The sequence below is a fragment of the Dermacentor andersoni genome, chromosome 10 (assembly GCF_023375885.2).
Source record: "Dermacentor andersoni chromosome 10, qqDerAnde1_hic_scaffold, whole genome shotgun sequence".
In the NCBI taxonomy this organism is placed as follows: Eukaryota; Metazoa; Arthropoda; class Arachnida; order Ixodida; family Ixodidae; genus Dermacentor; species Dermacentor andersoni.
In genome coordinates, this window is record NC_092823.1 from 1348240 (window position 1) to 1375710 (window position 27471).

General features: G+C 48.9%; 1 long non-coding RNA gene across 1 annotated transcript in view; it reads right to left on the reverse strand.

Moving 5' to 3' along the window:
- Window positions 1–22366, reverse strand: part of LOC129382027 (uncharacterized) — a 66849-nt gene extending 44483 nt beyond the window's left edge. Inside the window, exons 1-2 of the long non-coding RNA XR_011890371.1 lie at window positions 21567–22366; window positions 13303–13389 (exon numbers count right to left, since the gene is read on the reverse strand). This is a non-coding gene — a long non-coding RNA (uncharacterized lncRNA). The remainder of the gene's footprint in view (window positions 1–13302; window positions 13390–21566) is intronic.
- Window positions 22367–27471: the final 5105 nt, after the last annotated feature.

Genomic DNA, 27471 nt, shown 5'->3' on the forward strand with positions numbered 1-27471 from the left:
GTCCATTTTAGTTGGTCTAACGGGCAGAAGAACATCAGCGCATACTGACACTGAAAATTCGGTTTCAGGGGGTTTTCTTAGCATGAATTGCTTCGTAGCCGAGCGAACCAGCACAAAAGCGCAGGATGAAAGAGCGAAGGCTGATGAAGAAAGACACGAGCCGCGAACGACGGACACCTATGAGAGCGGCCTCTTGTTCATCTGTCCTAAGAGGCACGCATTCGACAAGTCATAGAGTACAGTAAAAGAAATCTCATAGCATACGGTTCATTGGCATGTAACTAAACTTCCTTTTAGCAGCCCTCGTGGTAAGGTTCCAAATCTTTCTTTTTCTATTATTTTCATAAGCTTACGCAGTTTCCTCCCCAAGGGCGAATACATCTGTAATGTTGCTTCATTATCTGTCAGCTACATACTTATACTAGCTGAAACGTGGCTAACAAATGACGACATTCATACTGAAGTTCTTGCCGATCTACATAACTTTAATATTTTCCGCAAGGGCTCCAGAGGAGGAGGTGTTCTAATTGACACTAACCAGTAGTTGCCTTATTCTGTTAAGATCGAATCAGAGCATGAAATGCTATGGATAATCTGCCGTTCCGCACTTCAAACCGTCATACTAGGCGTCTGCTGCAGACCCACCCACAGCAATCCAAGTTTTTTCGATAACCTAAATGATAGCCTAAATCCACTTACTGCTACACATCCCAACGCGCGCATTGTTCTTTTTGGCGATTTTAATTTCGCGTCTATTGACTGGCAGAACTTAACACCGACAAGCAACAAAGAAATAATTAACTTCTTTGACATCTGTCTGAAGTTCAATCCCACCCAGTTAGTAAAAGAACCTACACGCGCCATACGTAATTCGTCAAACATCTTGGACCTTATACTAACTAATCACGTTGAAAGTTTACCATAGCTGACTTTCCTTCACAAAGTTAGCGGCCACAAAATTCTACATGCTACTTTCACCTTCATCACGGAATCGCGCCAAACGTTCTACAAAACGATATGCCTTTACCACAAAGGCAATTACAATGAAATCAACAAACGATTACTCCCTTTTTTTCAGACTTCGAAACAGGTTTCCACGACTGATCAATTGAGGACAACTGGCTTACTTCTAAAGCCAAAATCACCGAACTAACAACCAAGTTCATTCCAGCCATTACATTTCGTGCCAATCATAACAAACCATGCTTGAAAAAGTCCTTGAAAACAATTGACAACAAAATGAAAGGACTTCTCCGTGGAGAAAAACGAAATCCGACGGCATGCGCATAGAAAAAATACAACGAGGCCGAGTCAACATATTTACAGTTCCTTTATAATGCCAAACGTGCATTTTTTCAAGCTGACCTGCCATAGATCCTAACCAATAACCTCGGAAAGTTCTGACAAGTTCGAATCCCAGAGCATGCGCTTATCATCGCACTTACCAACACACTTGGCGAGGAAGTGAGCGACGTTCAATGTGCAAATATATTTAACACTGAATTCTCACCTGTCTTCACAAACAAAACTGATATGCCACCGTTTGTCCCAACTGGCCAACCAAAATCGCTCATGGCCCCAGTCACATTCGCTGCGCACGGCGTCACCTAAATCATTGAAAATATTAAGATGTACTCTTCTGCGGTACTCAAGAAATCACCAGCAAACTTTTAAAAAAACACTGGGCATGCTTCTTCAGTGTATTTATCGTTACTGTTGGCGCAATCACTTTCCACAGGTAGCTTACCGAGAGATAGGAAGGTGGGGAAGGGCGTTCCGGTCTTCAAATCAGGTAAAAATGAATCACCCCTTGATTACCGCCCTATCTGTTTAACAAGTGTGCCCTGCAATATCGTGGAACATGTAAGCTATTCTTGCATAATGAATTTTCCAGGCTCTTAATTTCTTTCATCCATCTCAACATGGATACCTTAAGGACCTATCTTGCGAAACTAATTCGCTATTTTTGTCCATGACTTGCACATGCCCCTTGATTCTAACCTACAAACGGACGCAATCTTCTTCAATTTCGCGAAAGTCTTCCGACAAGGTTACTAAATGTACTTGCGACTAAAACATTCTTCGTTAAATTTACATCATAACATGCTGTAGATGATCAAAGAATTTCTGCAATACCGTACACAATTTGTTCACGTTAATAACCAAGCTTCTAGGTCTCTTCCAGCAACATCAGGCGTCCCGCAAGGCTCAGTCCTTGGTCCCCTTCATTTTAGAGCGCAGCTCTTTGGCGTCCGTTCCTGGGTTTCGCGTCGTCGTCGGCGTTGTCCTCGGCCTCGTAACCAGCTCCGCCCCCCTTTCATCCCCCCAGCGCTAGCAGCGACCGACTGATACCGCTGGATGCCGCTGACGCCGCTAGAGAGTCAAGATAACGTGACTGCATAGAACACCGTCGCCGCCATGCAGAAAGAGGAGGAAAGGGTCCCCCCCCCCCCTGTTCTTGTGTGGCGGATAGGGTGCTCTTCAGTTGCCGACGCGCCGGTTATTTCACGTAGGCCCCGGCACGTCGACGAATACATGACCACCTTCCCACGGCTAGACCTGGTTCTTAGCGGTGCGGAAGCGAGGGTATCATATTGTTTGTGTCGGCATCGGCGGCGTTGTCCCTGAAACCAACTCCGCAGCTGGGGTTGACTCACTATCGGCGTCAGCGGCATCAGTCAGTCGCTGCTATCTCTTCCCTCCTCCCTTTATCGTGTTGTCCGCTTGCTGCGCGCGCTTCTGCCCCCATCGTTTGCCGCTGGGTGTACACGCCGCCCCCCTCCCCCCTCTTCCTGCGAGTCTCCGGTTGTCAAAGCGCCGGCTCGAACTTAATTCCTTTCTTCGCTCCTCCTCCAATGCAACCCCTGTGCGGTGGCAATCAGAGAGCCAGATCGGTGGCGGCGGATGTGCATATGTGCACCGCCCGAGCCGAAATTGCCGCTGCCGTTCGCCCTGTGCGGTGGCAATCAGAGAGCCAGATCGGTGGCGGCGGATCTGTATATGTGCACCGCCCGAGCCGAAATTGCCGCTGCCGTTCGCCACTGCGAAATTATCTTGCTGGTAGTAGCTGCCTACTTCGCCCCTACCGCACTCACGAAAGACGTCGTGCACTTCCTGCAACTCGCATTAACCGTCCATCGATCCACACCGATGTTAGTAGTGGGGGACTTTAATGTTGACATAAAGACAAACAGCAATTTCCTAACACTTATGCGGGAGAACATCCCGTTCCTCTCGCTCGTAACGCGTCCCACGGCTGTGACAACCTCGCGAGGCACTTGTATAGATCTCGTCTTTGAGAAGCAAGCATTGGTGTACCAAGTCGAACATATATCAGTCTATTTCTCCGACCACAAAGCTTCCTTCATGACTGTCAAGAAGTGGAGTCTTTGTTAAAGGAATACGTGTGAAAAATAAAAAAAAATTCTGTGATAGCGCATACATGTGTTGCTCGATTTCTTTGCCTCAATCTATCGAAAAGGTGAAACAGCTTATTTGCTGCGCTCAAATTTCGCATTAGGAAGTAACGTAATCGTCGGTAATTTTTTATAATATATTACCGAATTCCTAACACGTCTCCTGTAACGTCCGTATCTTTGCCCATGAATGTGTTATCTATTGCGCAGTCAGTAACCCCCCTCTGATGAACTAACCGTCCAAAGTGATTTAAATTGCGTTCAGAATTAGTGTAACGAATGGCTCATGGAACTAAACCCCAATAAATGCAAACTCATGTCATTTCATCGAAACCGCAATCAACTCATGTTCCCTTATACCATGTCGAGCGTCACGATAGCATTACACAGTCTTATAAATACCTAGGCATAACGTTGTCCAACGATCTAACCTGGAACGCGCATGCCGCTAGAGTGATATCATATGCTAACAGAAGCCTTCGATTCTTAAAACGTCATCTACGTCAAGCGCCACAAGACCTAAAATTGCTTGGCTACAATACATTCGTACACTCTAACCTGGAATATGCGTCTGCCATCGGGAGCCTTGACCAAAACTAACAAACTGTCTAGAATGAGTACAGAACCATGCCAAAATACTCAATCATTCATGATATTCATATAATGCCAATGGATCATCATTAAATGCAGAATCCGGCCTAACAACCCTTCCTTGTCGGCATCATATCGCACTATGTACTTATTCCATAGGGGTTTTACAGCTCAATTCATCAACCACCCTACATCAATCCTCCTGCACGCATCTCATTCCGCATTGGTCATCCCCATCTAGTGCCCCTGCCAAGTGCGCACACTACCACTTTTGCCTCATGATTCTTTCCACGCTCAGCCTCACACCGGAACTGCTTTCCAGACGACATCGCCGCAATCACCTGCCCATCTACGTTTTTCAGCTGTATAATTAACATATTTAACAGCGAGCAAATTTGTACCTAAACATCTTTTCCTCGTGTATTTAATTTATTTTCTTTGCTACCAACCCCTTATGTAACACCCCCAATCCTGGGGGCCTATAAGGTCATAAAGTGAAGTGAAGAAGCCGTAAGAAATGGACGCACCCTGAAATCAGTGAGAAGGAAACTTGGCATAGAACAATTCAAGATGTATGCACTGAAAGATAAGCAGGGTAATATCGTCAGCAATCCCGCAGGTATAGAAAAACAGCGGAAGAATTCCATACTGACCTCTACAGCACCCTGAGGGCTCAGGATAACCCCATTCGAAACAGTAACGAACAGGATACAAAAACTCCTCCTATAACTAACGATGAGGTCAGAAGGGCCTTGCAAGACATGAAACCGGGAAGAGCGGCAACAGAATATGGAATAATAGTCAATTTATAAAAGATGGACAAGACATAATGCGAGAGAAACTGGCGGCTCTCTCTAAAAAGTGTCTACCAAATACAAATGTCCCAAAAAAGGAGAAGAATACAAACATTATACTAATCCAGAAAAAAGGAGGCGTTAAAGGGATTGGAAAATTATATACTCATTAGCTTTACTCCTATATTATATAAAATATTCACCAAGAAAATCTCCAACACAGAAAGGGCAACACTGGACTCTAGTCAACCAAGGGAACAGGCAGGCTTCAGGAACGGATACTCTACGATGTATCACATCCAAGTCATCAATCACGTAATCGATAAATCTGCAGAGTACAATCAGCCTCTATATATGGCTTTCATAGATTACCAAAAGCATTTGATTCAGTAGGGATACCAGCAGTCATAGGGGCATTTCGTATTCAAGCAGTACAGACCACTTACTTAAATATCCTGGAAAATATCTACAGATATTCCACAGGTACCTTAATTCCACACAAGAAAAGTAGGAGTACAGCTATAAACAAGGGGGTCAGACAGGGAGACACAAGCTCTCCAATGCTATTCACTGCGTGCCTGGAAGGAATATTCAAGCTATTAAACTGGGGCGGCTTCCTTTCTGGGAGTAAGGATCGGCGGCCACTGCCTCAGCAACCTTCGGTTTGCCGATGACTTTGTTGTATTCAGCCGCACTGCAGATGAGCTACAAGAAATGATTGAGGACCTTAACAGAGAGTGTAAGTGTGGAGTTGAATATTAATATGCAGAAGACAAAGACAATGATGAATGGCCGGGCAACGGAACAAGAGTTCAGAATCGGCAGTAAGCCTCTAGAGTCTGTGAGGGAGTACGTTTACCTAGGTCAATGGAGTCACAGGGAATCCTGATCATGAGACGGAAATTCATAGAAGAATAAAAATCGGTTTGTTAGCATACGGCACGCATTGTCTGCTCCTGACTGGAAGCTTACCATTATCATTGTACTTGAAGGTGTACAATCATTGCATTTTACCAGTGCTGACATAGGGGGCAGAGACTTGGAGACTGACTAACAAGCTTGAGAACAAGTTAAGGACAGCGCAAAGGGCGGTGGAACGAAGATTGCTAGGCATAACGTTAAGAGACAGAAAGACAGCGGTTTGGATCAGAGAGCAAACAGGTATAGACGATATTCTAATTGACATCAAGAGCAAAATATGGCCTTGCGCACGTCATGTAATGCGCAGGTTAGATAAGCGTTGGACCATTAGGGTTACAGAATTGATAGCAAGAGAATGGAAGCGCAGTAGGGGACGGCAGAAGAATAAGCGGTGAGTTGAAATAAGGAAATTCGCGGGTGCCAGTTGGAATCGGCTGGCGCAGGAAAGGGGTAATTGGAGATGACAGGCAGATAGATGCCTTCGTCCTGCAGTGGACAGAAAATAGGTTGATGATGATGACGATGATGCTGAAGTCATTCCACACTTTTGCCTCACGTGTGAAGGAATTTATACCCCAGAGGAACCTCACCCAGCGTTTTCTCTTTGCCTGACGCCGTCTCCGCCTCCCCTGTGATGAGATTTTTTTAATTGAATTAGATTTTCTGTATTTGGCCAGCAACGCAATACGCCCCCACCCTTATTCTGCTTCTTTTGCGCCTCTCTGCAGACTTCATTCCAGCAGGGAGCACGTCTTGTAATTGTACCACCATTCGTCTCCTGGATAAACTTTTCGGCTGCATCAATAATAAAACAGGTAAAATATGCAATGGCATCGTCTATAGTAAAATCATTTATAAAATCTCGTGGTAGAGAAGTTGATTCTTTAAAATGCTCCCAGTCCACCGATGCTAATTATATGCGTATGGCTCTCATGCAGAGTTATCAGGTTTCAATTTGCAATATAGTGGTCACATCCAAAAGGATTTGATGATGTTCCATTCTAGGTGAGACAGAAGAGAAGGGGAGCCAATCGCTAGGTCTATAGCTGAATGCGGGTTGCGTTGGACACTGTAATACGTCGGCTCCTTCGTATTAAACAGGCACGCACTAGAGGTGAGAAGAAAATTTCCAATCAATCGACCTCTCGCGTCATATCGCGAGTCTCCCCTACATCGTGTTGTAGGCATTAAAATCTCCCACGAGTATGTAGGGGTCAAGAAGCTGACTAATGAGGTTAGAGAAATCGCTTTTTGAGATCATAGTTAAGAGGTATGTATACAGAACACGCATTGACAAGTTTAATTAAAAGGATTGCCTGAAGTAACATTGCCTAAAAGGGCGTCTGAAGGGCGACGCGTTGGCAAGTTACAGACTTGTCTGCAACTACTGCTACACCGCCGGAGGCGGCATCCTCGTCACAATCTTTTCTGAAGATGGTGTAATGGCGCAGAAATTTTGTGTTTGTATGTTTCAGATGTGTCTCTTGAACACACAGCAACTTTTGATTATGTATGTGTAGGAGTTCTCTAATATCGTCAAGGTAATGAAGAAGTCCCCTAACATTCCATTGTAGAATTTGTGCTTCCATTATGATAAATGTGTTTTGTGCAGCGTGTTTTAAGAGACGGTGGTGAGCTCACAGGCCCTTTCCACAGGCCGTAACGCGAGGTTTGTCTTTTTTGCAGCGATCGCGAGTCTCGCCGCTCCTAGCCGAGGCCAAAGCGTGGGTTGCCTCCACCGAGGGGCCTTAAAGGCCCTAACACGCAGCATCGGCTCAGCACCCAAGATCCCAATTTCCCCGCAGACGGCTAAGCCGCGCACGGTTACGCGAGGCAGGGTCCAACTCTCCTGTGTTCGGGTACGTGGTGTCGCAACACGCTGAACGCCTGCTGACGCAGATGCCCCTGTAGGAGGCCAAGCGACTGAGGTAGCTGTTAAATTTAGGGGGAAATACGATGACATCGTCCAGATAACATAAGCAGGTGGACCACTTTTAGACCCGAAGCAGAGTCCATCATTCACTCTGATGTTGCTGGAGCATTAAGGGTCCCAAAGGCATAACCTTAATATGGTAAAGGCCACTCGGTGTAACAAAAGCGGTCTTCCCACAGTCGAGTTCATCAACAAAATCTGTCATTAACCGCATTGGAGGTCCACTGAAGAGAAGAATTTAGATCCGCGCACGAAGTCGAGAGCATCATGAATCCGCGGGAGCGGGTACACATCCTTTTTCATGAGCTGGTTCAGTTGACCGTAGTCGACACAAAATCGCCAGCTATCATACTTCGTTTTGACGAAGATAACCGACGACGCCCAGGACACGAAGAGGGCTCAATTACACTTTTCGTTAGCATCTTCTCTACTTCACCTAGGATAACGTGGCGTTCTGCGTGAGACACGCGATAAGGTCGTCGGCGGACAGGACTAGCATCACCGGTGTCAATCTTATGAGTAACAACAGAAGTCTGTCTCAGAAGGCGATGCTCAAAGTCAAAGACGTGGCGATAAGAGACCAGGACGCGACAGATATCCGCCGCCTGCTTGGGAAGCAGGTCTTGAGCGATCATCTTGGAAGAAGTGCCGAGATCGGACATTCGGACAGCAGGTCGCTGCGAAACATCTAATACAGAGATGGCGGAACCGTCGATAGGAGAAGCGTTGCCGAGCGACATGCCTTTCAGGATAATTTGCGCACTTAAAACAAATTTAAAACACGAAAAAATACACGGTTATTGACGACTGTCACTATGGTATGAATAACGGCAACTGTGCGCAGATGGAGAACATTTCCATCAGGAGTCAGGAAATAATCATGTGAACAGATGGGAAGCACGTCATACATGGAGGCTTGAGGCGGCAATCGTGCGAGGTCCACAGAACATAAACGAAGCTCAGCTGATCTTGCAGCAAAGATGTAAATAAGGCAGCTCGATTTGCATGAGGCTAGCAGCACAGTCATTTAGTGCTGAATAGTCTGATAAAAGTCGAGGTCGAAAATGAAATCATGGGGACACCGTTACAGAACAGCAACTAAAACGGAAGTGTTGAAACCAGCAGCAGTTATTGAGGCAGTACACATGCCAAGAATAATGGGCGTTGCTTCATCAGCGACCCGGATAGCCCGAGATGCGGCCCGTGTAAGGACTTTCTTCAAGCGGCAATAAAGACGGTTGCTCATCACCGATATATGGGCCCCAGCATGAACAAGTGCTGGGACAAATAGATCATTCTACATCGAATATATTGCGTCTGGTCGGAAGGGTGAGAGCCTCTGGCGCAGACGTCGATAATGCAGTGTCACCTCCCGGAGCTGCATCTTTTAGTTTCCCGACGGTATGCACCCAGTTCGGAATGACGCGACAGGCGACGTAACTGGGGTGACCTAGACGACGGGCGACGACTTCGCGGCGAACGGGACTGGTTACTGCTCGGCTACGGTGATCGGCGGCGTGCGGTGGCGTGCATAACGTCAGTGGCGTGCAGGTTTCGCTCGGCCTGCAGCTGGATATGGAAAAAACTGCCGGACGAGGGCTGTTCGAGGGAAAACTGGACGAGGGCTGTTCGAGAACGGCATCGAGGGTCAGCAGTGCCGAGAATATCGGGCCACGCGACCAAAGAGGCGACAACTGAAGCAAATAGGTCGGTCATCTGGTGTTCGCCACTTGGCCATGTTGCGAGAACCTCGGGGAATCCTTTCATTTAGAGAAGGCACTAGCGAAGGACGTTCGGTTAACGAGGAACTGGGCACGGCGCATATTGACTGCAAGCCTGCATTGGCGAGTTCTTTGCGCACATTCACCTGAACAAGCAGAAAAATAGGAGCGCGTGTATCCTTGACAGGTGGGTGACACATGGTTCCAGCTCAAGGCGCACGATGTTCGTCAGCTGTTCTGAACGCTGCCGCTACGGCGAAGGAGAGTCCTCACGGTGCTCACAAGACGATGTTGCAGCCGTATTGGAAAGTACAACGGCTTTTCACCAGCTCGAAACGCTTGCACTCCGTGACCATGTCATTAACCGAAGTACAGTTCTTACAAATGAGTGAATCGAAGGCATCATCGACGATACCTTTTGAGACATGCCCGACTGAGACTCGGGAATTTCAGCATCGGCATTGCGGCAGAGTGCCATCACGTCTTCTGTATAGGCGACGCAGTCTTCGGTGGACGCCTGAACTCGTGATGCCAACTCATTCTCGGCGACGACCTTCCGAGCCAGTGCTTTTCCGAAGACATCTCCATCTTCTGCTTACAGGTATTCCAGTTACGGAGTTTTTGGTTTTTAAACCACACTCGCGCAGTTCCCGCCAAGTAAAAATTATGTTCGTCAGCATTACTGTGGGATCCCATTTATTATGACTGCTCACCCGCTCATACAGCTCCAGCCAGTCGTCGACGCGGGCGCCATTGGTGCCTTAAAAGGTCCCTGGATGACGAGGATGCGTGAGTGCAACAGTCGACGCAGGCGTTGTCGAACTAGGCACCATCACCTGCGACATCGGAGAAGGGAAGCGGCGGCCACTACGAGGCTGCGTTCTCAGTCGTTACCCCGCACTTTCAACGAAGGTTAGAAGACGAAGCTTAGTGCACAAATGTATTTAGACCTATTTACAAAGTTCGTGGTAATTGCTCAGGCTGGAACAAAGGCCAAAGATCCAGGACAGAGCCTACCACTTCCTTTTCGTCTACCTCTTGCACGCACGGTCCTGTCCAAATGCATCCGTAAAGTATGTAGAAAAACGTGTTCAACAAGCTCCTAGCGGACAGGCCAGCGGGGCGTTCCTCCGTGGTAGTCGTACGTCACACGCAGGGGCTTGGACCGAACATCGCTGGCGGAGACGAGATTCACCGCCTGACCTGCTGCGGAAAGTCTCCTGTCTCACAACAACGAAAGAGCGCGTGTCCGAAGGCGTCGATATGCTGCGGAGGGGTAAGCCTGCTTCCACTGGATTGCCGCTGAGAAAAGTATTCGCCCAGCTAGTGAAAAGAAGCTCTGTGTGCTGACTTGGGATAAACAGGATGGCTTCGCCGTGACGCCACAGCGTGTTTTCAGCAAGGGCCTGCGAAGCCATCGACTCAGTCTTCCACTGCCGATGCGCTACCGCTCTGCAGATCAACTAAAGGCCAAGGAACTCTGTAGTGACTTGGGTTTGGAAACACAGACTCGTAGAGTAGGCAAGTGTGATACACTTAGTTTGGACTTGTTCTGCTCTGCGAAAACGCACAAAGCAGAAGTACCATTCCGCGCCATTGTTTCTGAAAAAATCTCCGGGCAAATATCACTTCCAATGTTCTTGCACGATAAGTTGAGGCTTCTAAGAATGAGTGATCATTTCATGATCCAGGACACGACTGATGTCATGGGTTTTTGAACGAGCATTCAAATGGCGTTTTTACGGCTTTCTCAATTGACATCAAAGATCTGTACCACTCTCTTCCTCACAACAGCTCACTTGCATTGAAAAGCGCATATTGGAATGAGGGCTTTACTAGCAGAATCAAGTGGGAATTGGTATGCGCGGGTTTCTGGACCTCCTTTCGTTTTCTTTGAGGTCAACGTTTGTTGAGTGGAACGGCATTTACATTCATAAGGAAGGCGTGCCACTCGGATCATATATTGCATCTTACCTGAGCAAGTGCTTTCTAGCGAAGCTAGACAGCATGCTGCCGACGGGCACTGAGAGCACGTGTAACGAAGGTCTTCAGATTCGTTTACGACTATCTAGTGCTAATGCGCAATGATTTAAAATAGACCCCACGTTGTCCATGCTCAAAGAGTGCATGTTTCCCCGTGTTTTATGCTGAGTTACCCCAGAGGAAATCGATCGGATTTTTGGACCTAAGATTGTGTCTTGTTCGGAGCCACATGTGTTGGAAATACGAACGCCGAGCACTGAAACCCCTTACCATACGAGTCGGCGCACAGCAAGGTCATCCAGAGGGGCATCGCCGTTCGGTATTCCGGAGCGCATTAAACTAGTCATGCCACCACAGTATAACGGATAGCTTCAACGCAAAGGCCAAGCGACTTCATGCCGCGGGGATGCCTGAGCCGCTGCTTGTGCGGTGCCAGAGTCTTCAGAAAGAAAAAAGAAACGTCTTCGTTCTACGAGTGACAATGCATGTACTCCGCACAACCACAGACGTTACAAAGAGGCGTGTATTTCATACAGCTACTGTATATAGCATGCCTAGAAGAAAGTGGGTCAGCGATCGGGCGTGCAGGTAGTATATTCAGCACCGCGCAAGTTGCTAGAACTAGCCGACTTGTCAGAATAAAAACACGCCCATGCAAGGTAAATCATTGCATCGTGTGTTAGACTGCGCGAGTCAGGTTATCTACAAAATACCCCTCGTTGCGTGTATGTAACCATGGTAGCAATCGTCATTTACAACGCATACATAGACGAGGGACAAAAAAGGACGTCTATGTATGCGCTGTAAATGACGACTGATACCATGGAATACCAACTAGCCCGTACACAAACCTTGCTTCAGTGCAAATAACGTGGGCGAAACAGATAGCTGCTTGAATGAACGCATGCCCAAAATTGTAACAATGTGAAGAAGTTCAAGAGAAGGGTTCATGGCTCTCCATTGCCGGGATCGTGAAGTTCGAGTGTTACCGCGTGGTAAGTAGACACAAGGACGAATGTGCTCGCACTATGACTCAGAACTGCGCGCGCGCGGCACGGGACGGTAATTGTCAGTAGGCCTTCAGTGGCATTGTCAGCAAAATATTTATTCATTCTAGAATGCACAGGCATGCGAACCTATATGATTTCGTGGTTTTGTTTTCTGTTTTGTTTTGAGAATTTTCTTTTCCTTTGTATATAAAAATCCGGCCAATAAACAAAATCAAATAGTTGGAAGTTCGCGCTTGTCCCCGTGTGTCGCTTTCTTTGCGCATATGTTTTATATCGCCCTGCTATAACGTCACGATTCTATTTGAAGCTATGAGACATAACTTTTTCTTGCTTCCTAATCTTGTTCTAACTGCTCAGCGATTCCTACACTTTCATCCTAAGGACATCCTTTGATAAGCGGGCACTGCTGCTCAGCTAAGATGTCGAAAGAAACGGCCGTGGCTTAGCTTGGTTAAGCCTGGTGATTGCGAAGCAATAGTGCGAGGATTGCGAGGCGGTTGGTGGCTACCGCCTTGCCTCGCGACGGCGTGAGATGGGGCCCCGTTTTTACACAGCTGGTGTGCCGTCACTCTAGGTCACGTGGTGTGACGTCACGCAGCGAGGTCACGCTAAAGGTCAATGGTGGCTACCACCGCCTCGCCACGGAACGGGCTGAAGTGCGACCTAAAGTAGTATTGCTTCACAATAAAAGCAAGTATGCGTGCATGGGTATATCTGTGGTTCACAAAAATATTTGATAACTGCGTGATACGTGAGACTTCATGTCATATGATAAAGTACGCGGCAGTTAAGCAGCCACGTCCGTGCTCTCACATGCCAATTTTCTGGCATTATCATGTTTTAACTATTTATTCATCTGCATAATTATGCCGTATAGGACGTGATACAATTATCATTTTAGCGAATAGGCTCAATGGGCGAAGATGCACGCACCTCAAAAAGTTCCATCCGGAGCTTATCCTGCCCTCTTTTGTCAAAACGTCCTCTTGTCTTGAAACAGCTTTGATATGCGATCGCCACCTGCGCAAAGAGAGAATACATGAACAACCGAATCACAGCCTATTCTGTTCTGCAAAAATCACGCAGCGCTTCCCAGAGCGAAGCGCAGCTTCCACGCCGAAAATGAAGCTAAGCAGGTTTAATGCTGTGGCATGACTCGCTTCTTCTGGCGCGGTCTAGCCGACCACGGGAGCTGGTGCGAAGTCTGTCATGAGAGCGACGAGGACGAGGTATGCACGTTGGGCCAGGTGGGTACCAGTTTTGCCAAGGATCAACATCTACATCGGCAGTTGCGTCTCTCCCAACCATAGAAATAAAGTCGCGAAGTCTAACTGTGCTCAGTAGGCCCCTATTACGGGTGTGTCGGACTCGAGCAACACGTACAATGGATTCGCGGGGGACCACAAACACCAGCAACCCCGTGTGTACCATCTCTAAAACCGATTCTGGAGTTTCCTCAAGTGCGATAGGAGCTAGAGCTAACATCAGCCTAGCGCAGTCGTGAACTGCTGATCAAGCGTTATGCGATACTTAAGCTCAGAACGTGAAGGGGAAAAACTGTCATCCACCCGAATGCAGCACGAAACTACAAAGGAAACCCACGCGGGTTTATCTGAAAAAACACTTCGCATTTGAGGAATAAATTTTCCTCCATTGCAAAGCGTTCTTTTAGAGCAGCCCACGTGGATTTCCTTTGTAGCTTTGCGTTACATTCGGGTGGATGGCAATCTTTCCTTTTATGAGACTTCCTCCACCTTGCGGGATTGCGCAGAACTGATATGCCAAGCTGATAACAATTTACGCGTGTGTAACATCACCTTGAAACTTAGCAAGTAAGCACTGCTTACTTGCTAAGGTGGCGGGCGCATTGCACAGACCGAACGGCATTACAGTGAATTCATACAAGCCGTCTGGTGTTACAAACGCGGTTTTCGAACAGTCAGCGTCAGCCATGGGCACCTGCCAGTAGCCAGAGCGGAGATCTAAGGAGGAAAAGAACTCCGCTCCTTGCAAACAGTCAAGTGCGTCGTCAATACGTGGCAACGGGTATACATCCTTTCGGGTAATCTTGTTAAGCCTTCGATAATCAACGCAAAATGGTATGGTGCCGTCTTTCTTTTTAACTAGGTCGACTGGTGATGCCCAAGGACTACTAGAAGGCTGGATGACACCGAGATTGAGCATATCGTTCACCTAGTCATCGATAACGCGTCTTTCAGTCGCCGATACTCGGTAGGGGCGCTGTCGAATTGGTGCATGGCTCCCATTGTCGACAGTGTGCGAAACAGTCGTTGTGCGGCCGAGTGATGTTGCTTGGCAGTCAAAAGACGAAGAGAAGCTTTGGAGCAAGCAAAGAAGTTCGTCGCGCTGCGTCGTCGTAAGGTCACTGGCAATAGCTGGCGTAAAAGAACGCGGCAGTGACTGAGGAAGCGATGCCTCGAGAGCAGCAAGATAAGTGGAGTCATCCATCGTGTCAAATATTGAAGATGAGGTCAGTGGCTCTGATCTGCCAAAGCTTTCACGGCGGCGTAAAGTAATTGGTTCAGGCGATGGGTGTCAGGCGCACATGAGAGAGGCGCCAGCTTTGAGCTCGAGGACGGCGAACGGCAATGGTAGTGAACGGCGGCGAACTAAGAGTTCGGACGGAGCGAAGAGTACTGTGCCGTCATCTACCGATGCTCAAGAGATACTGACAAGAGTGAAAGACCAGGCAGGTATAACGGTGTCTTCTGAAACAGCGATTTTGCGACAATGGTCCTTATGGTCAGTGATAATATCGGTCGAAAACTGAAACGGCTCGATTTCAGCGCGGGCGCAGTCAATGATCGCATGATGTGTGGAGAGAAAGTCCCAACCTAATATGACGTCGTGTGAACATGATGGCAACACGATGAATTCTATGATATAGAAGACCTGAATTACAACACGAGCAGTGCAGGCGCGGGATGCCTCGACGTCCTGCGCGTTGGCAGTTCGAAGAGACAGTACAGAAAGCGGCGTCGTCACTTTTCATATCTTGCGGCAAATACGGGCATCTATCGCTGAAAGTGCAGCGCCGGTGTCGACAAGTGCTAGCGTCAATGTTCCTTCTATTGCGACTTCAATAACGTTCTTCGGGGAAGTGTGAGGCCTCATACATTTCGCTGGCACCGTAGTTCTCGCCTCCTGAACTGCGATATTTAGTTTTCCTGGCGCAAAGGGCTCCGCCGCCGGTGCATGGGGGAAAGCGAGCGGCGGCGAGGGGAAGGTGAACGGCGAGCGACCGAGAATGCGGTGTCGACGGCAGAAGGAGATTCAAAGGCGTCCGAATAGTTGCGGCATTGTTGGAAACGTGGCGCATACGGACGCACATTGTTCGGGACGTTCGGTGTAAGCAGGCGACAGGGACGTGCCGCGTGTCCAGCACGGCCACAATAAAAACAAATCGGACGGTTGTCTTCCGTGCGCCAATGGTCTTGAGGTCGTGCATAGTGCACCAGTGGCCGGACTGGAGGGGATACGGGTGCGCGCAAAGGTGGGCGAAGGGGGCCGTAGGTCTGTGGCGCAGGCCTCATCGCGACTTCGGCGTACGTCAAGGGAGCGGCCATCGGAGCCTGCTGAAGAAAAGGCGAAATGTGGTCGGCTACCTGCTCCTTGATGACAGATTGGAGAGCTGGCGCCAACGTAGTAGTCGGCTGGCCGTGTGCAAGTGGAATCAAGGAAAGCTGACGAGCCACCTCTTCACGGACGAACTCCTTGATCTGTAGCAGCAGCGCAGTGTTATCCGGGGCAGCAGCCAAGCTCGACATTGAAGTGGCCTGAGGTGTAGATTGGCGGGTGGCTACGCGTTGTTTGCGCAGTTCGTCGAAGCTTTGACACAGATGGACGAGTTCAGAGACTGTCGAGGTATTTTTCGCCAACAGCATCTGGAAGGGGTCGTCTTCAGTGCCTTTTAAGATATGGCGGATCTTCTCGGCATCAGCCGTTGCGACGTCAACGCGGTTGCAGAGGTCGACATCTTCTATATAGCTGGTAAATGTATCCCCGCATACGTTGCTCGGCGCGAAGCTTGCGAACCGCGGGGCGCCAAAATACCTCTGTCACGTGTTAGTCTTGAAGGCCGTCCACGTCGTCAGATCACGTTCGTGGTTGCGGTGCCACACGCTGGCGACACCGCTCAAATAAAACGACACGTAATTCAGTTTTTGGGGTCGTCCCAGTGGTTGTGGATGCTCACCCGGTCGTAGTCAGCGAGCCACCCTTCTACGTCATGGTCTGCGGTAACAATGAAGATGGGTGGGTCGCGTTGCCGCAACGGGCCGGGGCAGACCACGGTAGTCACCGAGGCAGCGGGTTGTGGTTGCGGTGGCCCTTCTTCCGGCATTATGAAGACGGGCTGCACTGTCTGATTACGAAGTTTCAGAATTCTGGTTGTACCCAGCAGCTCCACCAATTGTAAAGGGGGGTTTATTCGGCTCGTAGAGCAGCAGCGACAAACTCAGCACCAGCAGGTAGGGCGCAGCTAGCGAACGAACTGGGTACGTGCCACGCGATGGCAACGGGGCTTTTCAGCCTGCGGATCTTCTTCGTCAGAACATTATATATATATATATATATATATATATATATATATATATATATATTGCCGCGAATCTTTGCAGTGGTTGCTCATTCTTAAAAAATGCCGCGACGCCACTTTATCGCTTTGTTTGCGACGCAAGAAGCGCCCAGATTTGTCCCTGTTGATAGCATCCAGACAGAGCTGATTCTAGATTTTTCCAGAATGTTCTAGTACTTAGCACGCTTTATCTAGAAAGCTCGCTATCAGCTTTAAATTCAGCGCAGACGACAGCGGCGGGCATTCTGTCCGACGACCGCCGAGCACACTGGTCGCCTCGCCGCCGCCGGCTAATTCAGTCCATTGTGGGCGCAAGTCAGCCCAATAAACAGTTTTCTGTTGACGAACTTTTGTCCGTCTTCATAGCCCCTGCGACTGCCGTCACCACTACATGACATCTGGTGAAGGTGCGGGGTAGCCTTCCATGTTCCGGACGCGTCCTTCAAGTCGTGAAGCCAGCCATCAGCGCTTCGCACCCGAGGACGAGCCAGCCGACGTCTCCAGGGAGAGGATTCTGAGTTCGGGACCTTGCCGGACCGCACCAGAAAGCGAAAAGACGCCGCTACTAGTACCGCAACCTCGCCGAAGATGTCGACACCGATCATACTGCAGCAGCCGCGGGGGCCGGCAACATTCAATGGATCCCTAGGCGAAGACCCCGAAGAATGGTTGGACCAATTTGAGCGCGTGGCACCGTTCAACAAGTGGGATGATGAGGCAAAAATTGGACAGGTATTTTTCTCATTGGAGGGCTCCGCACGCACGCGGTACGAAAACCACGAGTCGTCCCTAACGACATGGGGCTATTCAAGAGGGAACTATTGAAGGTATTCAGCAGTGTCGTGAGGAAAGAAAGAGCCGAGCGACTCCTCGAGTCCAGGATCCAGCTGCCAAATGAGCCCGTCCGTGGTTACGTCGAAGAGATGAAGCGCCTATTTCGCCGCGCCGACACCGAGATGACCGAGGAAAATAAAGTTCAGTTTTTAATGCGCGGCGTAAAAGAACAACTCTTTGGCAGCCTCGTCCGCCAGCCGGCAAAAACAGTCGAGGAATTCATGCAAGAAGCCTGCATGATTGAGAAGACCCTCGACCTCCGGGCTCGGCAGTACAACCGCCCTTCCTCTGTCTGTGCAATCCGTCCGGACACGACGACCACCACCAGCGACAACTTGCTGGAAGTGATCCGCGAAATTGTTCGCGAGGAGCAACGCTGATTACTGCCATCTTCCGCACAGCCGCAAGCAGAAACTCTCATGGATGTGGTACGGGAAGAAGTGCAACAGGCACTTGGCACCCCGACGGCCACAGAACCCCAGGCCATGACGTACGCCGCTGTAGTACGCACTCCTCAGCCCCAACGACGACCACTACATCCTGTCCGACATGAACAACTTGTTCCCGGACACCGCCTCCCTGCCCCCGCCCGCCCAGCCTCGCTCAACGCAACGAGCTACGCTCAAGCCCTTGCAAATGCGAAGCCTGGAGGACTTCCGACAACAGGCCGTTGTGCTTCCATTGCGGCGAGGCCGGCCATATTCTTCGTCACTGCCCGTACCGACGTATCGGTCTTCGAGGATTTGCCGTTGGCGTCCCACGACCACGCTTCGGCCAACGTCCGCAGGAAATCGACGATTACCTGCGTCGAGAGGAGTACACGCCGAACCCGCTTTCGTGCTCACTATCGCCGTCAACCTCGCGCTTTGCGTCGCCACGCCGCAGCTGCGCAGCCGCGGTACGGGAAGTATCCGACCTCCTGTAGGGGAAACTAAAGACGGCAACCTCTGGAGGTGAGGTTGCTCACGAACGAAACGGCGAAGATCCTCCACTGACAACGCTCCATGAAGACGCTACACCAGCTACGCAGCATGAAGAAGCCCCATTCGCTGCACCGATGCCGCAGAATATGACAACCCCGACCACGACGCGAACTGCCTTCGAAACCACGCCGCCACCCAGAAAAGCTTCGACGATACGCCCCACCTGCGACTCGAATACGCGACGAAGCCGTAAGCCGACGCCGAGGGCGACGTGCAATGCAAGAGCCAAGACATCCGACTTAGAAGTGGCTATCGACGGTCGGAAAGTTACCGCTCGAGTTGACACAGGAGCCGATTACTCAGTGATGAATGGAACATTGGCGGCGCAGCTGAGGAAAGTCACGACCACTTGGAATGGCCCACAATTTCGCACCGCAGGTGGCCACCTCATTACGCCATCAGGACGATGCACAGCGCGAGTGACTGTCAAAGGACACAGCTGTCCTGCGACCTTTGCGCAATGCTCCTGTGAAGCGATCTTGGGCTTGGATTTTCTTAGTGAGCATCAGGCGATCATCGACCTGCGATCCAAGCTTATCACGCTTTCGACGGACGAGGCCATCCCTTCGATGAGAACTCTGGGAAATCACTTTGCCCTGAGCATCCTGTAAGAAGTGAGCGTCCCACCCCGTACAAGCGTTATCGTGACCGTAGGTGCCATGAAAACCATTAACTCTGAAGGCATCATCGAGGGGAACACGCAGTTGCTTCTAGACCGATGAATCGGTATCGGAAGAGGCATCGCACATTTCCGCAACGGCCAGGCCGAAGTACTGCTGACTAACTTCAGCGAAGAATACCGGAACATTAACAAAGGAACGGCGATTGCTTTCTTCGACGAAATATGCGACGTACGGGATTCCTTCGCCCTCTCCGACCCATCCGCAGAAGATTCGTCTGACCAAGAGAACTCGCCCACTTTCGACATCAACCCAGCCCTGCCCCGGAACAGACAAGGCCAGACCAGACGCTGAAGGCTCGCCGAATTACACGAAAGTTTGGATGGCTGGCCAATGTAACCACCGTAGCAAGTGTTGACACGAGTCCGCCGCACCCAGACCTTTCGTCCGCCATCCGCCAGATAGTCCGCGAGGAGTTCTAGCGGCATGACGAACATGCACGTTATGCGGCGCTACGTTGCAGCTCCTCCGTTTTCCGAGACACTCCTTGGGAACCGCCTTCGGATATTGGAACCACTCGGTAAACGTCGCGGATCTTAACGGCTCAAAAGACAAACCGTATTACGGTACGACCGAACCACCACGCAATGATTCGCCCCCTCAAAGTTTTGATCTACGCCCACGCAACTTTCGTCCACGAAGATTTGCCGCTGCCTACGACTTTCAAGGGGAAGAGGCTCGTTACCATTAACCGATGTCTTCGGCAGAATTCTTCAATCCGCATTCGGAAGTTCGCCCTTTCTCAGTTTGTTACTTTTGAGGCATGCCTGGCCATATAGCTAGGTACTGTAGCCGACGCCGAGCATCAAACTACGTACGGTCAGCGCCGACTATGCAGTCTAGCGGTCGTACACTGCGCACTCAGTGGCCAGAAGACTCCACTTCAGGAAGCCACTTCCGAGAGGACCGATGCACCGCCCAGGAGACCTACTTTGGGGAAGAAAGAACGCGCAACCGCTACCGCTCTCCTGCCCCCGTCCGTACTCTGACGCCACAACCAGCCTTCCGAGGCTCCCGATCACCTTCCCCTCGGCTGCGATGTCACGAACTTTCTATAAAGCAAATATTTTTTACAGTTCTCGATGACAGCGCATGCGCAATGGCGTTCCTGGTGGTTTGTTGCTGAACATATACTTAGTCGCAAGTGAGCGTCTTTCCTGTCCACGTCTTTCTTCCGCTACGCTTCTCAGAGCTCCCCTTTGAAAAAATTGTCTCTAATGGTCTTGATGCCGCAGCATTTGATGCGAGTTGCGTTGAACGTAGCGTCACCTTTATTTACATACTTTGAGTGTCTTTAGCGAGAGAGAAAGTACGGTTTGCGGTGAAACTAGAGGGCCTGACGTGCTGTGCTGCTCGAGATGCACACCCTTGCGAAATCGCCAAATCACTGTCTCGGCAGCCATTTTGACCTACTGTCGCGCCGCGTATAGTCGCTGGAATGACCGAATACGACGTGTTGTACTGCCCGCCGCACACAGATGTGCTCGTACTTATGCGGGCTGACAATGAAGTTTATTACTTCTCGTAACATTTCTACAGACTTCGACATTGTCAGCGCGCAGTTTCCAACAAGCACGGGCTCACAGCAACGGCACCTGCCAGAGCTCACCCTGCACAGACTGTTCACGCCGTTGCCATATATTCATAGCACCGACGGATATAGAGCCACTCAGCCAGCCAGCGCAAGAGCCAGGTTTTCATTAATGCGAATGCCACCAATCGGTTATGGCGAACATTTAGGTAGGTTAAAAATGGCTAGAATGGCCACTCCCATTTACTCTAAGCTTTTAAATATTGATGGTCGTTTGTGATATTTCTTTACTTCTCGTGACTTTGTTTGCACGCTTGCCTTTTGAAACACTTTTAGAATAGGTATATGTTTATGGTTTTTGAAATGTTGCCGAATTTCTGTACTTGTTCTCTACTGTCGGTCATTCTCACGTCGATATGAGCACAGCATGTTTCTATGCACTTTGACAGGATGCTGAAGACATCAAAATCTTGAGCCGTCCGGCTTTTTCACCCTAAGTACTTATTTCTCACAAACTGATAAGTTCCAAAATAACACTATCACTGAATCAGTACATTGTCTACGCCACTTACTTCTATGGGTTCGAGCGCTTCATCAGTAGGTAAAAGTGGGAGAGAGAAGGCCACTTCCTCCAAAGGTGGCGGCCAATCCTCAAGGCAGGTTTCCACGGAAATATACCTGCAAATTATGACATCCCTGCTTTACAAGCTGTCAATCGACATTTCATAAAGTGCAGCAAAAATAGAAAAAGAAATAAAAAAAATAAAGTATCCCCTTCCCGAACCATTAAGTGTAATGCGAGGAAAAATGAGTAAATAAAACATAAAAACATCAAAACAAAAAGGTAGTGCTAGTATCCGGCCAAAAACCCAACCAAGAGAGCTGACAAAGAAATCAGCGGCGTTTATTTAATTATTGATTTAAAACGAACAAGAATATGCACATCCCACGTACTGTGGCAATCGATGAAAGCGAAGCATTCCGTGATGGATACTTTGACGATAATTAGCGGTAATGTTGACGGCTAACATTTAGGCTAGGACGAGAGTGGTGAGTTGATGTTAAACGTTACCTTGCGTGCACCATTGCGGTTTGTCTGCGCAGTACACAGAACACACAGGGAGAAGTGTTTGCTTGACGCGTTGTTCTGCGCCATATTTTATAACCTCTGAGAGGGTTGAGCGTTGTCATTTCCTCACATGGCACATCGTATTGTGGCAGAAGAATTAAACTTGAATTGGATTATGGGGCGCTGTACGTTCCAAAAGCACAATCGGAATATGAGACGCTGTAATGGCTGACTCCGGATTAATTTTGACACCGTCATGTTCTTTATCATGCCCCAAAATCTAAGTGCATGTGCATTTTCTATTTCCCCCTCATCGAAATGCGGCTGGCACGTTTGGGAACGAATCCAGGAACTCTGGCAATGCTATAGCAGCAAAGCTAACGCGGCGGGATCAGAAGTGTTGATTTGGAGGTCGACCGCTTCCGAAGTGTCTTCTGGACCCTGCGGTGCCCTTTAATTAATGCGGCTCTGCTTCTGCACGCCTTGCGTGAGTTGGGCGCTTGACATACTTGCATGGCGTTTATTTTTTAAGAAATAGCAGCAACGTAGTCTGCCGTACCTCTAACTTAAGCTTATCCTGTTTCCCTGCAACCACTGCCGTATAGTAGAGGGGTTTCGTTGCCTTTTCACGCCACCTTTCCACCTTCTCTTATGTGGGAACTGCCTCTTCTCCTCCCTCTCTACAGATCTAGCGGCGTCCCCTCTGGCCTCCGACGTTGAAAGTATTGCTTTCAAGGGAAGCGCTGCAGTTTCTGCAATACTTCTGAGGGGGATCACGGATAGTTACAGCTGTCAATCGGCCAAAGTGGCAACGGCCAGGGAGCTCCAGAGGGCATTGTGCACATTCGACGCAGTGGGGTGAAAACGAGTTTCTCCCGTCGCCTTTCCTCTCTTATTCGCGCTTGCCATTCATAAACCGTTTTCTCAAAGGCGCCACCATATTGCTACGCAGTGGCACCATCTATGCGCACTGGGCATGCTAGCTTGGGCGAGCGCTCCGTTTTGCATGGCAGGTATACGCTCGGCGATAGTTTCTGGCGTTTGTTACCGCGCTCGTGCGGCGTATTTAGTATGGCGTGGCGTCTTCTACGTGGAAAACGGTTCTGTGAGACGTACTGAGCTGGTTTAAGGAGGTATGGCTGGAATTTCTCCTGGCGTTGAGGCGGATTGAGCACTTAACGCGATGCGTGCGCGCATGTTTGAGCCTACAATTAGCCTCGGAGATCAATTGTGCATTTCTCAAAGTTCCATTGACTAATGTGACTTTATTACAGTATTATCCTCTAGTTGTATGCTGCGGTTTAGGACCAATGAAACATACGCGACGATCGCAACATCGTTGGTACCGTTTTGCTACGATAGGCAAGAGCTGTGCTGTTATACTTTGACAAGCGTTCAAACTCTTAGCTGCAGATTATATTGCCTGTCTATTTGGTTCTGTGCATGAGGTTTCCACCCATGGATAAAATATTTTTGGTTAGTAATAACAGTATACATTACAGTGTGAACTATACTTGTCCAGCAAACGATCGTTTACGAACTGTGCGATCCTCCTAAGCAGAGGTAGTAGGTGCTGGATGAGATATCTTTGTTCTCTATAGCGCATGATTCAAGCTAGGGGCATCAACGTTTATAGATCTGTAAACGTTGTTAGGCGTCACTATGCGAGGTCATAATGCGGCGTTAGCCCGTTTATATTTCTTTTTCGAGAATGAGGATGATAACCGAGTTCTTTTTTCGGTTGTGCTCGTTCCGTTCTCTACGACGCAATCACACGTATTACGGAAAATTTGTCTCAGCGGTGGCGTAGATGTAGAGCATCCGCCTCGCATGCAAGAGGACCATGGTTTGGATGCCGGTGGCGCGCAATTTTCCACCGGATTAAAAAAACGTACGCGTCTTGATAAAATTGCATAAACAGGCCTGGAGTGAGGCCTGATCCCAGTGACCAGAACCGGTAATGCACTGCCTCACCAGATCAGGATTGGCCACCCTGGTGCAGTACTTGGCCACAACCTCTTACATGAATACAACAATCAAACCCCGGCCCTCAGTTCCCAGCAGCTGCTAAGCAACTGACCACGCCGGTGGTCAGCCCTGTGACGCAGCAGAGGGTGCTAAGAATCCCTAGGTCCGGACAGGCCGCGATTGGAATCTGAACTTGGCAACGTTTAACCCTAGAACGTTATCTAGTGAGGCGAGTCCAGCAGTGCTATTGGAGCAATTAGTGGGCAGTAAATGGGAAATAACAGGGCTCAGTGAGGTTAGGAGGACAAAAGAAGTATATAGAGTGCTAAAAAGCGGGCACATCTTATGCTACCGGAGCTTAGCGGAGAGACGAGAACTAGGAGTAGGATTCCTGATCAATGACAATATAGCTGGTAACATACAGGAATTCTACAGCATTAATGAGAGGGTGCCAGGTCTTGTTGTGAACCAATCGTTACTTACAGCGCATACATAGACGAGGGAGAAAAACGGACGACGAAGACAAGTGCTGTCTTCGTCGTCCTTTTTTGTCCCTTGTCTATGTATGCGCTGTAAGTGACGACTGATACCATGGAATACCAAAGAGCCCCTACCCAAACCTTGCTTGTTGTGAAACTTAATAAGACGCACAAATTGAAGGTCATACAGGTCTACGCCCCTACATCCAGTCATGATGATAACGAAGTAGAAAGCTTCTATGAAGACGTGAAATCGGCGGTGGGTAAAGTCAAAACAAAATACATTATACTGATGGGCGACTTCAATGTCAGAGTAGGCAAGCAACAGGCTGGAGACAAGTCAGTAGGGGAATATGGCATAGGCCCTAGGAATAGCAGGGGAGAGTTATTAGTAGAGTTTGCAGAACAGAATATTATGCGGATAATGAATACCTTCTTCCGCAAGCGAGATAGCCGAAAGTGGACGTGCAGGAGCCCGAATGGCGAGACTAGAAACGAAATAGACTTCATACACTGCGCTAACCCTGGATCATACAAGATGTGGACGTGCTCGGCAAGGTGCGCTGCAATGACCATAGGATGGTAAGAACTCGAATTAGCCTAGACTTGAGGAGGGAACGGAAGAAACTAGTACATAAAAAGTCGACCAAGGAGTTAGCAGTAAGAGGGAGAATAGACGAACTCCGGATCAAGCTACAGAACGAATATTCGTCTATAACTCAGGAAGAGGACCTCATTCTTGAAGCAATGAACGACAATGTTATGGGCGTCACTAAGGAGTGTTGGTGGTAGCTTAAATAGAAGTCGGTGGTGACTTCATTAGACAAGATACCAGAACGCTATCGTAGGAGACGAAAGATCTGACCAAGGAACGCCTATGTATGAAAGCCTCTAACCCTATAGCTAGAATAGAACTGGCAGAACTTTCCAAGTTAATCAACAAGCGTAAGACAGCTGACATATGGAAGTATAATTTGATAGAATTGAACATGCTCTCAGGAACGGAGGAACCGTAAAAGCAGTGAAGAAACTAGGAATTCGCAAGAATCAGATGTATGCGTTAAGAGACAAAGCCAACAATATCATTACTAATATGGATGAGATATCTCAAATGGCTGAGGAGTTGTATAGAGATTTACGCAGTACCAGTGGCACCCACGGCGATAGTGGAAGAGGGAATAGTCTAGAGGAATTTGACATCCCACAAGTAACGCCAGAAGAAGTAAAGAAAGCCTTGGGAGCTGTGCAAAGGGGAAGGCAGCTGGGGAGGATCAGGTAACAGCAGATTTATTGAAGGATGGTGGGCAGATAGTTCTAGGAAAAGTGGCCACCCTGTATGCGCAATGCCTCATGACCTCGAGCGTACTGGAATCTTGCAAGGACGCCAACATAATCTTAGTCCATCGAAAGGGGACGCCAAAGACTTGAAAAATTATAGACCGATCAGCTTACTGTCCTTCATCTACAAAGTATTTACTATGGTAATCGCAAATAGAATCATGAACACCTTAGACTTCTGTCAACCAAAGGAGCAGGCAGAATTTCGTACAGGCTACTCAACAATAGAGCAAATTGTTAGATACGGGTCCTTTTCCTGAGCCTCCTTCGAGTTCACCACAGCACATCGAATCGCGCCACACCTAAGTAAGGAACGCTGAAGCAGATCTACCCCGTTCCCGAGGCGCGGCACGTGCAAACGATTCGGCGTACGCCACCTCGTGCGCCGCAGGTGGAGCTATTCACTGCTTGACTCTTCTCGAAAGTGTAGCGAGAGCCTGGCACTGTTCCAGGTAACGTGGGTCCCGAGGCAAGACAGCTATAATGCACCGTGAAGACCTGGCAGCAATCCCCCCATCCGCCTTTGTGAAGGCAGTTGCAGACCGGGACGGCAATAGTGCAAAGAGATGTAAGCCCTCGGACAATTGGGGTCCAAGGAGTGACCCTGTGCGCCGGGTGTGACACAATCGCACGGGCGCCTACCATTGGCCGAAAATGACGACACCTGAGCGGCCTCCCCGATTGGCCGAAAATGGCGTCACCTGAGCGGGCTCAGTGATTGGCCGAACGTGACGTGACTTCGAGACACCGAAGGGCTTAAAAACCAGAGACCGGAAGCAGCAAGAAATCATTCCTTTATTCTTCTGTTTCGAGTTTCTTGCGACGGGCCGCCGCATCCGAGTTGCTGCCGGCCCGTAATGACTTTATCACTGTTAATTTCTTGATACTTTCACTGTAAATAATGGAAATAAACCTCCAGTTTTCATCTCAAAGTCCTCCTGAACCTCGGCCAACTCCTGCACCCAACGGCAAGGTCCAAAATCTGGGGGACACCAATTGGGATTGTCCTCGAGATCCAACAATATTCACACTATCAATCAGGTAATAGAGAAATGTGCGGAATATAACCAACCCTCATATATACCTTTCATTGATTACAAGCAAGCGTTTGATTCAGTCGAAACCTCAGCAGTCATGGAGGCATTACGGAATCAGTGTGGAGACGAGGCGTATGCAAAAATACTGAAAGATATCTATAGTAGCTCCGCAGCTACCGTAGTCCTCCATAAAACAAGCAACAATATCTCCATAAAAAACCATTCGTAACCAAACTAATGATGATGTCCTCAAATATTGCCATCACATCCTTTTTATGCGATCCATATCGGATATTGTGGCTTTACATGGCAAAAAGGCAATGCCAAAGCACATTTTATATATTATGCTGGTTCACCAACCGCAGTGATCGCTGTGTTGAGCAGCGCCAGTGGCCTCATGCAGGAGGCTAGCCCAGACACTGCTTTCAAGCCTACTAGATTTGAAATGCGTGAGAATGATGCCGGTGTATCAGAAATATTTGATAGCCCCTGCCGCTTAGATGTTTCGTGCTTACCTTAGGTTGGCCTTACACGAGCATGCTCTTTTAGGTTTTAGTCCAAAGCACGTTTTATATATTATGCTGGT